This window comes from Suricata suricatta, chromosome 3 (genome assembly GCF_006229205.1).
Source record: "Suricata suricatta isolate VVHF042 chromosome 3, meerkat_22Aug2017_6uvM2_HiC, whole genome shotgun sequence".
Classification (NCBI taxonomy): Eukaryota; Metazoa; Chordata; class Mammalia; order Carnivora; family Herpestidae; genus Suricata; species Suricata suricatta.
The window spans coordinates 132,473,745-132,490,178 of NC_043702.1; the positions used below are offsets into that span (position 1 = coordinate 132,473,745).

General features: G+C 38.0%; 1 protein-coding gene across 6 annotated transcripts in view; it reads right to left on the reverse strand.

The window, feature by feature from the left end:
* The window catches only part of SMG7 (SMG7 nonsense mediated mRNA decay factor), a 90,430-nt gene that overhangs the window by 72,466 nt on the left and 1,530 nt on the right, over nucleotides 1-16,434 (reverse strand). The gene's annotated exons all lie outside the window — the stretch shown is intronic.

Consider the following 16,434-nt stretch of genomic DNA (forward strand, 5'->3'; position numbering starts at 1 on the left):
AACTACCCTGCCCTCTCATTATTCTACAAAAAATAAATGCATTAGGAAGGTTGAGATTGCTAAGTCTTCATATTGTATATACTACATATACAATATACTTGTGCATATTAAATATTTTATACAAATACAGTAAAACCTTGTATTGCAAATAACTTGTTCTGTTAGTGTTGCTTAAGACGAGCAAACATTTCTAATAAATTGTAACTTGATAAACGATAAATGAGCTGTCTTGCACTATGAGTAGTACATGATGCCAAATGTCAGTCACATGATCACAACTGAGCTGATGGTTCCTCTCTCTCTCTCTCTCTCTCTCTCTCTCTCTCTCTCTCTCTCTCAGGATCTTGGATGCTCAGTCTCAGGCTGTGGTGTTTGGCAGAAATCAGTGATTTTTCAGAACATTGGAAAGTGCACATAACTAGCACTACTGTATTATTTGTCCCTTCAAAGCACCTGTGGACAGTCCCTTCCTTTTCGGTACAAGAGTAAGCTTAGGAATGTTTTGCTTCATTCTAAGTCAGGCTGCCTGCAGATATAGATCCTTTCCTCTGCTGCCTCATTGCCAGTTACATTAAATATTAAATATGGCATAGGACAAGCTTATTAATACTGTACTGCAGTCCACATCCATGTGAGCATATACAATGGTCCCCCTGCAGAAAAAGGTTGAAAAGAAAGGCGGTAAGATGATGATTACAGTGGAAGGAGCAAATCATCAAGAAGTACGAATGAGGTATATGAAGTGTCCAAAATTGCAAGCTTTTACAAGAAGTCTATGTCTGCATCTCCTCTGCAGAACAGAAAAAGCAAAAGGCAGAGGAATCCCTCACTTCAAATGAGATTGGGGAGAGATGTAAAATGTGGGAAACAGTGCAAAATTTTGTAAAAAAGCACCACCCAAATCAGGCTGTAGCGGTGCAAGTGATGAATCTGTTTAACAAAAATGCAATGTCACATTTCTACAAAATCCTCAACAGGAGGCAAAAGTGTCATTAGATAGGTTGTTAAAGTTGCACAAAAAGAAAAAGATTCCATCAAGACAACAGAGTAGCGATTCCATTAGTGAAAGTCATCACAATGACTTTCTTGTCTTTCTGGTCTCCCTCACATAAACCATGAAGATTTTCAAAGATTAAGTGCAGGTTAATTTATTTTTCTTTATATTTTGTTTTTTCTTCATTATCTTGTATTATATTACAGTATTGTAATAATTTTTATATGAATATTTTTGGGTTGTGGAACAAATCATCTGAGTCTCCATTATTTCTTATGGGGGAATTCACTTTGATATAAAAGTGCTTTGGATTACAAGCATGTTTCTGGAACAAATTATGCTTGTAAACCAAGGTTTTAATGTATATTATCTAATAAGTATATAAATAAAAATAAAAACGAAAGCCTATAATCCTAAGCAAGTAAGGACATAAAACTATTGAGGTACAGTCCATATGATGGATGGTTAAAATCATGGCTTCTGGAGCCTGGCTCCTGGCTCAGCTACTTTATGCAGGACCCTGGGCTCCACTGTTCTGCTTCTCTGCCCTTCTATAAAATGCAGTCAACAGTATACCTCTCATAGGGGTACTGTGAGGGTCCAGTTAATGTACAACATTTGGAATAGTGTCTGGCACAAAATAAAATTGTTGGCTTAGTCTAATTAATCATGTCAAATGCACAAACCAGCGACCTCTCTCCATAAGTTATCACACCTCACTGCTACTCTATGCAAGCCTCCATGTCAGGGAAAAAAAAAAAAACAAAACCAAAACCAAAAAGTTACGTTAGCACTGCCAAGTTACAGGTGAATGAAAGCTCACTGAGAACCCATGTGGCAGAGGGAGGAGAGTATAAACATTAAGAAGTCATTCAAACAATAAATAGATCAAATGATTCCTAAAAATATTAAATAAAACCATAAAATAAGGTACCAAAACAATTTAAAATAAAGGATATTACCTCAAGATTCCCTATCAAGTTTCACAAAGATAGGGGGCGCCTGGGTGGCTGATTTGGTTAAACGTCTGGCTTTGGCTCAGAGCATGATCTCACGGTTCCTGGGTTTGAGCCCGGCATCAGGCTCTGTGCTGACAGCTAGCTCAGAGCCTGGAGTCTGCTTCAGATTCTGTATCTCCCTCTCTCTCTGACCCTCCCCTGCTCACGCTGTCTCTCTCTCTCTCTCTCTCTCAAAAATAAATAAAAAACATTTTTAAAAAATTAAAAAAAATTTTAAAAAGTTTCACAAACATTTAAAGGGTATACTTGTATGGCCACAAAAATCAGAACATCTCCCAAATGCAACAAGTAAATCCTCACACAAAAGAAAGCAACTCCCTGTTAGCATGAAAAATGAGAGAAAATTACTCATGGTTTTGAGTGCTGTCATCACTTGTATCTTCACACCAGCTGCCAAAAATAGTGGAAAGACGGTCATTTCACATGTGAAGAAACAGTGGAGGTAACAACTAGAAGAGCAGAAAACTTGAAAGGTATTTTATTAGTTTAGTATCACACTGTCTCCCTTTCGACCACACTTTAGAGTTCATGGCCCAGCCACAATTCCTAGCTTCTAATCTAGCCTTTCATTTTCATCTTGCCTCACTTTGGAAAGTGGGGATCTGAACTAATTAACACAAAGAAAGAAATGATGTCCACATCTGGGTCTAAACCCAAAGAAAAGTAACTCCCGTCTTCTAAAGAAAAGCACTATTTCAACAGGATCTTGTATGAAGATAAAGTATGACATTTAGTCACTCTGTCTGGACCTGCATTTCTCACCTGGAACCTCCTAACACACAAGAGTGGTCTTTCTCCCTCGGACTCTATTTAATTTTCTGTTTAAAACCTTTCCATGACTTGCCATGGCTTTCAGAATCAAATTCAAACTGCACTGAGTTTGAGAACTTTCACCTGACCACCTCTTCAGCCTACACCCCGCCATTCTTCCACAGACTCTTAATGTGACAGTGTAAGTCACAATGCCTCTCAGAAAACAAATTTGCCTTCTACTGGAAATGATGTTACAGAGAGAAAAATCTTCTAAGGCTCTTGGAATGGTCTCCTTTAAAGCAGTATAATAGTAAGCCAATTTGACGAACTATAATTTAAAAAAAAGTTTATAACATCCATCATGGGACCCTCATATCCCAATTTCCTTAAAAGCAATCGTCTAACTAAATTACTACAGTAAATTTAGTTCTAGTCCTAGTTCTCTGAGCAGATTAAAAATAAAATGGCCATAAGTCAAATACACATGTATTCATAGGATTGTCCCTGATCCTGTGTTCCCAGCACAGTACCCAGACTTGGAATATGTAAGTTCGAATAGAGAAAAAACTGAAGAAATCTATTAACAATGATACAGAACTGCTCCACAAGAATTTCAGGTTTTTCTATACCAAATAATACACTCCTAGTACTAATATTAATAACAATAACTGCATTTATTGCCTCTTTAAAAAAAAAAAACAAAAACCCAGGAACAAGATACCATGTTATGTACTTTTTACGCTGTTACCTCATTTATTCTTTATCAAAACATATCCTCTCCATGTTACCACTGATAACATTGGAATCAAAGGGTCGGGTAACTTTTCCAAGACCACACACCCAGTATCAAACGCAGGGCTGTCAGAAAACAAAGGCCATGCTCTTAAACCACTATACCTTTCAGTGCCATATTTGGCCAATGCTCTCATTTGGAATATCTGGCTAAATTTTTTGATGACATAGTGCTACTTTTAAATTTATTTTTTAATGTTTATTTATTTTTGACAGAGAACAGAACGTGAGAGGGGGAGGGGCAATGAGAGAGGGAAACCCTGTATTTGAAGCAGGTTCCAGGCTCTGGAAGCTGTCAGCACAGAGCCCAACGCAGATGCAGGGCTGGAACCCACAGACCATAGGGGGATTATGACCTGAGCCAAAGTTGGACACTTAACTGACTGAGCCACCCAGGTGCCCCTCACAGTACTACTTTTAAAAGGAAAGTAACACATCAATAAGGTAAATCCCATGAGATAACTATTTTCCATATCAAGAATCCAGTGTAACCCAGTATTTCCAAACTTATTTTGTTTGCCTTGGAAATATTGAGAATCCTACCACCTATGAATTTCCCAGAGAATTCATGTTCAACGGAATACACTCTGGAAACATTAGAGTATTGCACAGATTTGCCCTTGTGTAACACAAATAAATACATCAAAGAATCTGTTTCAAAAAAAAAAAGTAAGATGCATGAGACCTTCAGTACTGGTGAGGATGTAAGAAAACAGGTACTTTTAAACTTAGAGCCAGAGCAAACAGTACAAACTTTCTGGTAGCATGTACTATGTATTATGAGTTCCCTTTTGTTGCTGTAACAGACCACCACAAATGTGGTGGCTTTAAAATGACACAAAATATCTTACAGGTCTGATAGAAGCCTAAGTGGATCCAAGTAAGCTAAAATCAAGGTGTTAGCACAGTTGTGCTGGTTTCTGGAAGCTCTAGGATTCTGCCTTTACCTGGTTCTCAAGGGTGCCTGCATTCCTTGGCTTGTGACCCTTGGATTCCAGCAGAGTGCTATCTCTGTCTTCCCATCTCCTTCTTCCATACTTAAAAGATCCTTGTGATTACATTGGGCCTATCAAATAACCCATGATAATCTCTTCATCTTAAACTCAGCTGATTAGCCCTTGCCATGTAACCAACTATATTTACAGGTTCCAGGGATAAGAATGTAGACATTGTCTAGGGAGTTGGGGTGCTATTCTGCTCGCTACACCTAATAAAATATTTTTAAATATGCATACCCTGTCAGATGCAGAAATTTATACATCTGTGTATAAGGATGTTCATTGTAGCAATCTTTACAATAAAATAATATTGGAAATAACAAATGTTCACTGTTAGGAAATCAATTTAGAAAACTATGGGATTTCCAAACAAAACAGTATGCTGACGTTTCCAACAATGCTGTAGATATGTAAATTATAAACATGTCTTTAATAAAATGCTAAGTGATAAAAAGCCAGATTACAAAACCATTATGATATCACCCAATCCCAGCTATTAACGAATATGCATACATACAAACATACAAGTATGTGAATGTTACCATATAAAAAAATAATTTGAAGGTAACACAACGCTGGATGGTAGAGTAACCACAAATTTCTGTGGGCCTGGAACAGCCCAGATTTATGCCTATTGTCCAGCAATGATTTGCACTCTCTTTCATGATCATATGATCACTCCTACAATTTTCTGGGATTTGTTTTGTTCTATTTCAAACAAGTATGCATTACTTTTCTGGATGCCAAAAGTGGCAAAATCATATCTATATTAGCACTTGACATTTAAAAAAATTAACTAAAGAAATGTGCTTTTTAATATATGAATTTGCAACCACTAATTGTGAGCCATTATAAATTATATATATTACACTATCTGACAGCATCAATGCCAAACACAGATACCAAAAGGGAAGCTTTTCATTTTTCAGAACACTGCCCAAGTATGTGCAGTGGACAAAGAGGGAGCAGACTAAGGTCCATTGCAACTCTGCCACTAAAAGGTAACTCAGGTCTTGTTTTCCTTCTCTACAATATGCCAAGCGAATTACACAAAGTTACTCTACACAAAGGCTTAAGAAGACAATTATATAAAAGTATTTTGAAAAGTATGAAGCACTAATAAAATGTAGGACGTATCCTTGAGGAAGAAAGTAGCCCACTTCACAGTAAAGATCACTCAACCACTCAATAGCCATTTAAGGCACAATCTGCACATGCCCAATTCAAAAACTACATTCACCTAAAATGAATACTATGCATAAATTAGGCTCTTTACCATGCTGTTTTATATACACATCTTCTCATGTAATTCTCCCAAGAATTCTCCCATTGAATCTATCATAGAAAGGAAAACTAAAACTAGAGAGGGTCAAGGTTACACTGCCATGCACAGCAGAGGGGCACCTGAACTCAGGACAATCTAAACAAACTGGGCCAGTCTTCACTCAAAGGCCTTGCTCATTCAACCTCCTACACCACCCTGCTTTCTTAGGAAACCAAAAGATGCTTGAGTAGTAGGAGTTACAAACAACCTGAGCAATAGTTTTAATCTATTTTCTTTTCCTTTCTTATTATACATCAGAATTTATGACCAGTATGCCTTAACATTTGAGTTATACTTCTTAAAATGTTCTGACCCTTTTCCATTAGAAAACAAATCAAAGCAGAGGTTCCTGGGTGGCTCAGTCAGTTGAGTGTCTGACTCTTGGTATCGGCTAAGGTCATGAGGTTGAGTCCCCGCATCTCTCCCCCTCTCTCTCTGCTTCTTTCTCTCTCTCAAAATAAATTAATATTTTAAAAAACAATAAAATAAAATAAAATAAAAATAATTATTTGAGACAGCCAAATAGTATTATTTTAATCACTGAAAATAAGCAGAGTTTGAGAAATACGTATGTTACAGAATTAGATATTAAAATACAAAAATTTTACTTTAAAATATCTTTAAAAAAACTAGGGGCACCTGGGCGGCTCAGATGGTTAAGCCTCTGACTCTTGATCTCACCTCAGGTCATGATCTCACGTTTTTGGGGTTTTGAGTTCTGCATCAGGCTCTGTGCTGAGAGCGCAGCTGAGATTTTCTCTCTCCTCTTTCTGTGCCCCTCTCCCACTTGCACTGTCTCTCTCACTCTCTCAAAACAAATAAACATTAAAAAGTAAAATAAGTAAAATATCTTACACAAACTGTAAGTGTGCACACGCACAAAATTTTGTAGATGCCCTTTTTATATTCAAATTCATCCTGTGGTGGTTAACACTATGCTTTTTATTTTTTCCCACCAGCAATAAAAAATTGTCAAGTAAGGGATGCCGGGTGGCTCAGTCTCAGTTGAGCATCCAACTCTTGGCTCAAGTCATGATCTCATGGTTCATGAGTTCAAGCCCCACGATGGGCTTGCTGCTGTTGGCACAGAGTGCGCTTCAGATCCTCTATCTCCCTCTCTCTCTGCACCCCTCCCCCCAAAATAAACATTAAAAATGTATTTTTCAAGGAAGCAAACCTTTTTTAAAAAATGTTTTTAAATTAAATATTTTTGAGAGAGACAAATAGAGCATGAGCAGGGAGAGGGAGACACAGAATCTGAAGCAGCCCCAGGCTCCCAGCTGTCAGCGCAGAGCCTCGCATGGGGCTCAAACTCCCCAACTTCAAGATTATGACCTGAGCCAAAGTCAGACACTTAACTGACTTGAGCCACCCAGGTATCCCAAGTGAGCAAACCTTTTAACTCATTTCTTCTTTGAATATCATCTTCTATTTACATTTTTCTCTGATTATCTTTCTACCTATATCTCATCAATGCATAGTATCTCACCTAGTAAAAAGCTAGGTAATAATTCATGACCTTTCTAAGAGACAGTACTAATAAAACACATTCTAATTTGCTCTGTCCCACTAACTGCACTGAAATACTAGCCTTCTGGGAAAAGAAGGGAAGGAAAAAGCACTCAACTTATGTGTTCAGTGAACCCATGAAGTTTTAGGAAATAAAGTGAGGATATTAACACATTAAATACAGTAGCTCTTTAAATATAATACATTTTAGAATCATGCTTCTCACTTAAGACAGACACCATACAGAAAGAAAAATACTATCAAGAACTGTGAGAATAAAATGTTAATCATCAAAAAGGGTCTCCAATACTTTGGTTTTTCCCTGTAATATTCTTTATTCCCTCACCACCACCTCTATTCCACATCTAGATTCAAGAGGTGAAGATTCTAGAAAGTCCTATCACCCCAGTTATTTTCAGAACTGCATGTATTCACTAAAACTCTCAACTTCTATATAACTCCAAATAACTAATTTTTGCCTTAGATGAAATTACTTTGAAGCTAAGGAAAGGAAATTTAATTCTTTTTGTTTCTCAAAGGAAGGACTGTATCTTTCCCTTTCTCTTTCTCCCCATTCTAGCTGGAAGGGTTACAACAAACATCAGCCATTCAAATACAAATTGCTCCCATAAGATTAATGACCAGATTTGTTGAGGAAAAAAAAAACCTTAGACTACCAAACAAAAAGCTGAATGAGGTAGTTAATAAAAATCTCTTTAACTGCTACACCATACCCTGACAGTCTAATTTGATCACGATGTTTATTGACATCAACCAAACTCTCAAACATTCCTAATACCAAACTTTAAAAAAAAATTTTTTTAATGTCTTTTATTTATTTTTGAGAGACCGAGACAGTGTGAGCAGGGGAGAGTCAGAGAGAGAGGGAGACACAGAATCTGAAGCAGGCTCCAGGCTAGCTGTCAGCAGAGAGCCCGATGCAGGGCTCGAACCCACGAACTGTGAGATCATGACCTGGGCAGAAGCCAGACGCTCAACTGACTGAGCCACCCTGGTGCCCCATAATACCAAACTTTTTAGAGTTCCTCGAACATACTGCTCCCAGGCATTTATTTACTCATTTTGTTCCTCTGCCCACTATATCCTTCCCTTTTTTCTTCACCTCATTAATCCTACTCATCCTTTAGGACTGAGCTCAGAGAGTCAACTCTGGAAGCTTCCTCTGAACTCCCCAGGCAATAAAAGTTCCTCAGTGTACTCTAGCATCCTTGAAACATTTAACATAGTATTTACCACATTATATTGAAATATCTGTGCAACATCCATCTCCTCCAGGAGACCATTATCCTAAGGAACAAAAATTAGTCCACTTGTTCTTCATTCTCAGAGCCTAACACTGGCATTTGAAAATATTCCATAAATGTTTGGCAAAAGAAAACAAAAAAGCATGAAAACTTTATTGAACACCAGTTACGGCATACTTGTACTTAAAAATGCTGACATGTGGTCTCTGTCATAGTCTAGCTACAAACACAATTCACTTATATGAAAAAAGATAATTACAAATTTAAGAAATTATACATACCAAATGACTAAGACAGGAAATACTACAAAGTTCAAGAATGCAGAAATCACCAGAGCACAGAAGTCTTTACAAAGAAGGTGAAGCTTAAGTTAAGATAGTGCAGGACTGACGTACTTTCTACAGGGGTAAATAGCCTAAGAAAAGAGATTAAAGCAAGAAGGGAATAAACCATGTTTAGAAGGCAATGACTAGATTACTCTGACTAGCATAGTTGGTTCCTATGAAAACATAACAAGATATCACTTGGCAAAGGCAGATGAGGGCCATTTTATGGAAGACCCTGAATGCCAGACTAAGGAGTTTAAGCAAAGGAAAAGTGACATACAAATGTTTTGCACGAATACTAATGTAAAAGCAGTGCAATAGATTAACTGGCAGGGAGATAGGTGAGGAGTGTGAAGGAGAACCAGAATTTGCCAAATATATATAAACCTTTATTATTTTGATACTGACAGCAGTTTTATGAGATCAGTGTTCCATTTTAATGAGAAAGAAATCAAGACCCAGAAATGCTGTTAGTGGGCAATGTTTAAAAACCCGAAGTCAGTGCTTTCTTTTTGCTACTTGTGAGAACTGTAGGTAAGGTATCAGCTGGAAGACTATTTCAACAGTACAGGCATAAAGTCGACAGCGCCACACATAAAAAGAAGAGGCAGTAGGAAGACAACATTTCCCAGAGCAGTTTACGTGTGGAACAGTCTGAAGACACTGGAAGAACTCAAAATGACTGCAAGATTGTAAACCTGATGGGAGGATGCAAAGTGGCAACACTGAGGACGAAAATGAGGAAACACGTGGGACACGGTGAGAAGAGTAGGGTAAGGATTACCAGTTCACCTTTAAGAGAGTGGAGTTTGCTGACAGAAAGACTTCTAAAATGAGGAATGTCCAGAAGGCAGATATGCAGAAGCATCAGATAAGTTTTCAGACATTATTATCTGTAGCCAAAGCTTACATAGTGCTTACTATATACCAGAACCATACCAAGTACTTTGCCAGTTAACTTGCTTCATCTTTGTAACTTTATGAGATAAATACTATCATTATCACCATTTTTCAGATCTGGAAACTGAGACACAGAAAGCTTAAGGAATATGTCCAAGGTAACACAGCCTGTAAGTGGTAGAGCTGTGATATGAATCCAGGTAGTTCTGCCCCAGAGACCATGTTCTAAACTACTATACTCAAACTACTATACTCAACCATACTTTGTTATGTATTATTTTATGCTCACGCCTGTTTCATTAAATAGTTTATAGACTCTCTGAATGGCAGACATGATATCTTATACCAGTGTGTCTCCCTAGGATCTAACACAATGATTTATACTAAATAGATGGACCTTAAACAGTGATGTGGTGACAGTAGATGTATTATCTGCAGAAAAGAAACATTGAAAGAAGAGAAAAAAGAGGAATAGGGCTATGCATTTCTTTTTGCCACTGGTGGGGCAAGGCTGACCAGGAAAATAAAATAAAATTAAGTTAAAATTAAATTAAATTAATGAAATAAAATAAAATAAAAGGCAAGATATTCAGACCCATGGAATCCCAGTGCTAACAACAGACTTCAAGAACTTTCCCTAAGGCTCCTCTGTATATACCATACCATCTATAAACTATGTAATAATTATGTACTTCTTTGTAGGCCTGGTAAAACTACTTGACAATAGATTCCCTTTATGTCCCCCAGGACCTGGTATATCTACCTTGGAAGAAACTCAATGTTTACTTGTGGGAGGGATGTAGGAATGGATGGATGTGTATGAGAGGACACAGAGAGACAGAGAAAAAGAAAAACAAAATTGTCAGTATTAAGTGAGAAAGAAGGGGAGCCTGGGTGGCTCCGTTGGGTAAGTGTCTGACTCCTGATTTCGGCTCAGATCATGAACTCAAGGCTCTTGGGATCAAGCCCTGTGTGAGGCTCAGGCTTGTTTGGGATTCTCTCTCTGCCACTCCCCTGTTTGTGTCTGTGTGTTCTCTAAAAATAAATAAATACACTTTAAGAAAGTGTTTTAAAGTGTATTTAATTTTCAGAGAGAGAAAGAGAGCACAAGCAGGGAGGAGCAGAGAGAGAGGGAGACACAGAATCTGAACCAGGCTCCAGGCAGCAAGCTGTCAGCACAGAGCCTGACACGGGACTCGAACCCACACACCATGAGATCGTGACCTGAGCCACCCAGGCGCCTCAAAATAAATAAACTTTAAAAAAAAGAAAAAATAATCAGTGGATGAATCTGGCCATTAGTTCTTTGGCACCTTTGGAAATATCAATTTCAATAAAGTGCTAAGGAAAAATAACTGGATTATAAAGGATTAAAAAAAAGCAGATGGTCAATGAAAGTAAAAATACAATATAGGGCAAACTTGAAATGGTTAGCCATAAGAAATTTCAGTAAGGAAGGAGAGAACCTAAAGGAAAACCAGAAAAGGGTTTTTCAGAGAAAACTGGGAGTGGCCCACAAAAGACTGTTTAAGGATAATATTTAAAAAGATTAAGAGAGACAAATAAAACCAGAAATAAAGTTCTAGAGAAATGGTATATAATCAAGAGCACAAGTGAAGGAAGGGATTCTTCAGAACTCTTTCTAACCAAACTCACTTTCCCTTTTGTGATCTATATCAGCCATCAGGTCTTCAGAACTACCACTTCTACATCCATACTTCTCTGTCCATTACCTACTTTATCTAAGAAAAACTTAGAAAGGCCTGGCGAGACTACGAAGTCATGTATTAAATGGAAGCAAATGAAATGTTTAAAAATTTATTTGTAGTGGGGGGCACCTGGGTGACTCAGTGGAACATCTGACTCTTGATTAGGCTCAGGTCATCATCTCATGATTCATGAAATCAAGCCTCCTCGAGTGCTGGGTTCTGCACTGACGCTGCAGAGCACCCTTGAGATGTTCTATCCTTTGCTCTATCCCTCCCCTCCCCCACTCGTGTTCACCCTCTCTCAAAATTAATAAAATAAACTATAAAAATATTTTTAAAAACTATTTGGAGTAAAGAAGGTATGAGATGTTCCTCCTGCCTGAAATGTCAATTATTCTAATATCAACTTTTAAAAGTCTTATCCATCTTTCAAACCTCAGATCAAATCTCATCTCCAAGATATCATCCCACCTCCACCTCTGCTGGAAGAGTTCTCCCCTCTACTTACACAGTACTGCTTGCTACTTTACTTCTACCTTTTCTCTCTCTCTCTCTCTCTCTCTGTCCCAAGATTAACCATGACATATTTTGTCTTAACAACATATTGGATTATTTTAATTAGTACTTACAATGTTTTAAATTAATTTAATTTATTTATTTTGAGAGAGAGAGAGAAAGAGGCAGAAAGACACACAGAGAGAATCCCAAGTAGGCTCTACACTTGTTAGCCCAGAGCCTGATGTGGGGCTCAAACTCCCAAAACCGTGAGATCATGACCTGAGCTGAAATGAGAAGTCAAAAGGTCAGCCACCTAAGCCACTCAGGTGTCCCCGATTATGTTAATTACACTTAAATGACAACAAGTTTTCTGCTGGCTCAGAAAACCACCTTGTGTCTGTTACATTATTTCTGCCTCTGGCAACAAAGGTTTGACAAAGTACGCCAGCCAGTAGAACACAGTCTCTTTGCCAACAGAAGTACCATGCAAAAACAAAAACAACACAAACAAACAAAAAAAAACACCTAACAAAACAAACAATTCATAGATGTTTCTTGTAAAGGGGATCTAATATCAGGGATCAACTTTAAATGGATCTTCCTGGCAAACCTACAGCATGGAAAGAAAAAAAAAAAAAAGAATAGGGAGGGAAGGAAGGAAAGAAGTGCTGAAGGGAGCCCAGTGACAGAAGTAGATGTCATTTGGTAGTACCCGTGCCACCTTTTATAACGGGATTTGACCTGTTTGACTGGTATTGCCTCTGGCTGTGATTATTTTACTTTCTCAGACTTCTCAAACAACTTTGATGATGTCTTCCCTGTCTGGCACTTCAATAGTTTCCCCATCTCTGCATTTCCAACTTTGATACGCTAATTTCTGTACTTTATGCTTTAAAATACTACTCTTTTAAAGCATGGTCTATATCACCTACTATCTCATCCATGGATTATCTTTACCCTTCTCCCACCCTTACTAAATGAACAATATTCCATTTTCTTTCACTCAAAAGAGGTGTCCAAGTCTTTAAGATCTTTATTTTGCCATAAATCAAAAAAGACTAAATTTTCTTTGAGAAATAAATTTCCAATGATATTCTTTGTAGAGCCCTCGTATTTAAGACTAGTTCTTATTTTTTATAAAATGTAGGAAAGTACTCTCCATTTATTCACTTAGGAGTCTTGTGAATCTGCTATTTCAAAAAAAAAAAAAAAGGCACTGCTTAAAAAAGATTTATCTTCCAACAACAAAAAAATTTCCTCATCCTATCTTGTTCTAGCAACACCTTATTTCCCAAATAGAAGATAGATTTTCTTTCCTATCATCTCTGCTCTATTTCTACAACTCAAGACAAATTCAGTCCCCTTGATTTTGAATTTTCTATCTTCACCTTACTGATGCTTCTTACCTCATATCTTCCTATCTCACTCTTTTGAAACTGCCATCTGACTCCCTGGTTTGCCACCAATAATGTACCACTTCAATGCCAGACACTCCAGCTCTTTACTCCAACAAATGAATCTAGCTGGTACATAGCTAATTTTCATCTCCACGAGGAAAGATCTGTAGCTATGCAGTTTAAAAACTGCCCAGTCATGGTCTTACACCACTGAGAAAAGTAGGCAACAAAACTCTTCCTCAAGTCAAGGGCCACAAAGAAATTGTTATACCCCCAACCACACTTGTTCAGCAATATCTAGCATCCCCACGTGGTCGAAAAACGAAAAGGTTTGGTTTCTAACAAAGAAAAGATAGTGAACATGTTTCCCTGAAGACAGTCTCTAGCCTCCTCACAGCAGACTTTAAATGGAATGATTATCTGAAGAAGAGAAAGAGGAAAATTCTGGCTGTGCAAGTCCTTACCCCTTCCCCTCTAAGTCCCAGACTACTGTTAGCCCTAAGATTTGCTGTATTTACTTAGAACAGATACGCAAGAGAGAAAAGACTGGCTCCCGGGAATCCTTAAGAGACTCCAAGTCCCATGCCTGTTCAGTTTTGCTTATCCAACTTTAATGGGAAAATATAAGTTATTTAAACATAGTGTTCCTTCTTATTCTTTTCTCCCTTCTTCGAAGAACTAAACTCATCTAACGCTAATTTACAAAATACAAAAACACATTAACACAGAAGCCTCTCAAAACCAAACGCTCTTCCCATTAAAATTATCACCTCTCTTCCAGTCTGCTTTCATACCTTTCTACTCTATCGCTTTCTTTCTGGTCCTAACTCCCATTATTACACTGCACAGAGTCGTCTTCCTAATACGATCTATGAGCATGTGAATGCTCTTCTAAACAGATCATCTCAAGACTCTTCATTGTCCATCCATTTTAACTATAAACTACAGATCATGATTCAAGACCCTCTCAAATCTGGTCACCTTATTAAATAGGCTTTCCTTGATCACCCTGGCTACATAAAAGAAAATATCTGTATGGTTTTTTTTCATTCTAGTTCTTGTCACCACCTGAGTAGTTATGGCTATCTCTTCATATGTTTACTGATTGCCTAATCCTACTAGAATATACCTCCCTATGTTTATCCTTTCATTCATCATCGTATCCTCAGTGCCTAGGAGAGTGACTGACATATAATAAGCTCCCGGTACATATTTGTGGAAAGAATGGATGAACTCAGACATGTCACACAGTATGGCTGATACAGTCAGAAGACTTCAGTGTGTTACAGAGCTTCCATATTCCAGCTCTATGGTCTTCAACAATTTTAACTTTGTTATGCTATCTATACGTTCTTCATCTGTGAAAGGAAGGGACCAAACTTATTCTATAAAAAAGTCTATTAAAAGTTCTATATTCTCGTTTAACTGGACTGAACACCTTCCCCAGCCCCCAGCCTCCCTTATCTGCATATTCCTGCTCGGTTTCCTTCCATTTGGAGTCCCTATTCTCAGTCCACACCTGTCAGAATACTGCTTATCCTTAAGGTCCATTTTAAGTGCCATTTTCTCTGTAAACTCTGTAAGAAGAGGGTGGGGTTCTTTTCTATTCTCAGAGTTGGTACAATACCTCCCATATAGGTGATCAACAAAATGACTGATGAATCATGAGTGAATGAATGAGCAAATGAACAAAGGAAGCTTTTCCTGGTTCCCCCCAATTGCTTAAGTAATCTGCCTTTGAACTCTTAATGACACTTGACATCTTTTATGATACTTGCCATATTTTACTCCATGCTATTATTAATTTACTTGCCTATATACTAAACTGCAAATTCCTTAAAATTAAGTATTCTCCCGATGGTTCCCACACCTCTCTACAACATCTACCATAGATCTTTCCCACAGTTATATTTATTAAGTGTGTCTAATATGTAAAACAATAAAAGGATAATCGTGGAGAGAAAGGACTATATAATATACAGATATTATTCCAACACCCTAGTGTCCGTCATTGGGCACAGGTGCAGACCCTTTCCCTGTTAAACTCAGGCATTCAACCACAATTCAAAGATCTCATCATTCTCTCCACATTCTGCTTAAAGAAACTATTACTACTTTCCTAAGTACAACAGCCACCGTCCTGTATTACTACCTATCTTCTCCTGTAATGAGCGTTTAGGAAGCCAATCACACAATAATATTTTCACTTCACTAAACAGCTAAAGTGATTTTTCCGCTCATTTCAGACTTCTACCCCAACCAATTCCCTCTTCTACAAGGTATGAAACCATTTTCTTTATAAACATCTTCCCATAAGCCTGCCTTTCTTAGTTCTGCCCCTGAAAGACAAAAAGGATCCGTTTTAACGTCTTCCTTCCCCTTTTCTAAGAAGTAGCAATTCCCCAATTAATCTCAGACTCTAACCACCTTGTTTTTCTCGGCCATCAAAATTTTGATCCTTTTACCTCTACGTCCAAGCTCCTATTTTGCTTCCACGGAACCTTCCTGGCTGCTGGTGTCTTTCCATTCAATATGCTTTCACTAGCATGTATTTGGTTGCAATGTATCTACCTTCCCCTTCCTAAAATGTTTATCAAGTCGCTCCCTTTACACCACCCCAGACACCCATCACATACTCGCACACACTGTACTCATGCGTCACTCTACCTTCGACATACAAGTTCCTTACAACACTCTTAATGAATGTACACGACTCTCAGTACGGTATCATCTGACTACACTAATTCTAACTCAGCTTCTCCTGGGGAACCCAACCCCGTTCATAGTACCTCCCTCTTTCCTCACTTCCTCATCCATTCCCCCTCTTTATGCTCCCACCCCAGCCCGCCAACTAACTACAGATGACATTGGTCTTCAGTACTTCCAACCCGAGTATAAAAAACAAACTCGGGTTTCCAGAGGTCTCCCTGCCTCTCCGCTCCCCCCCCCC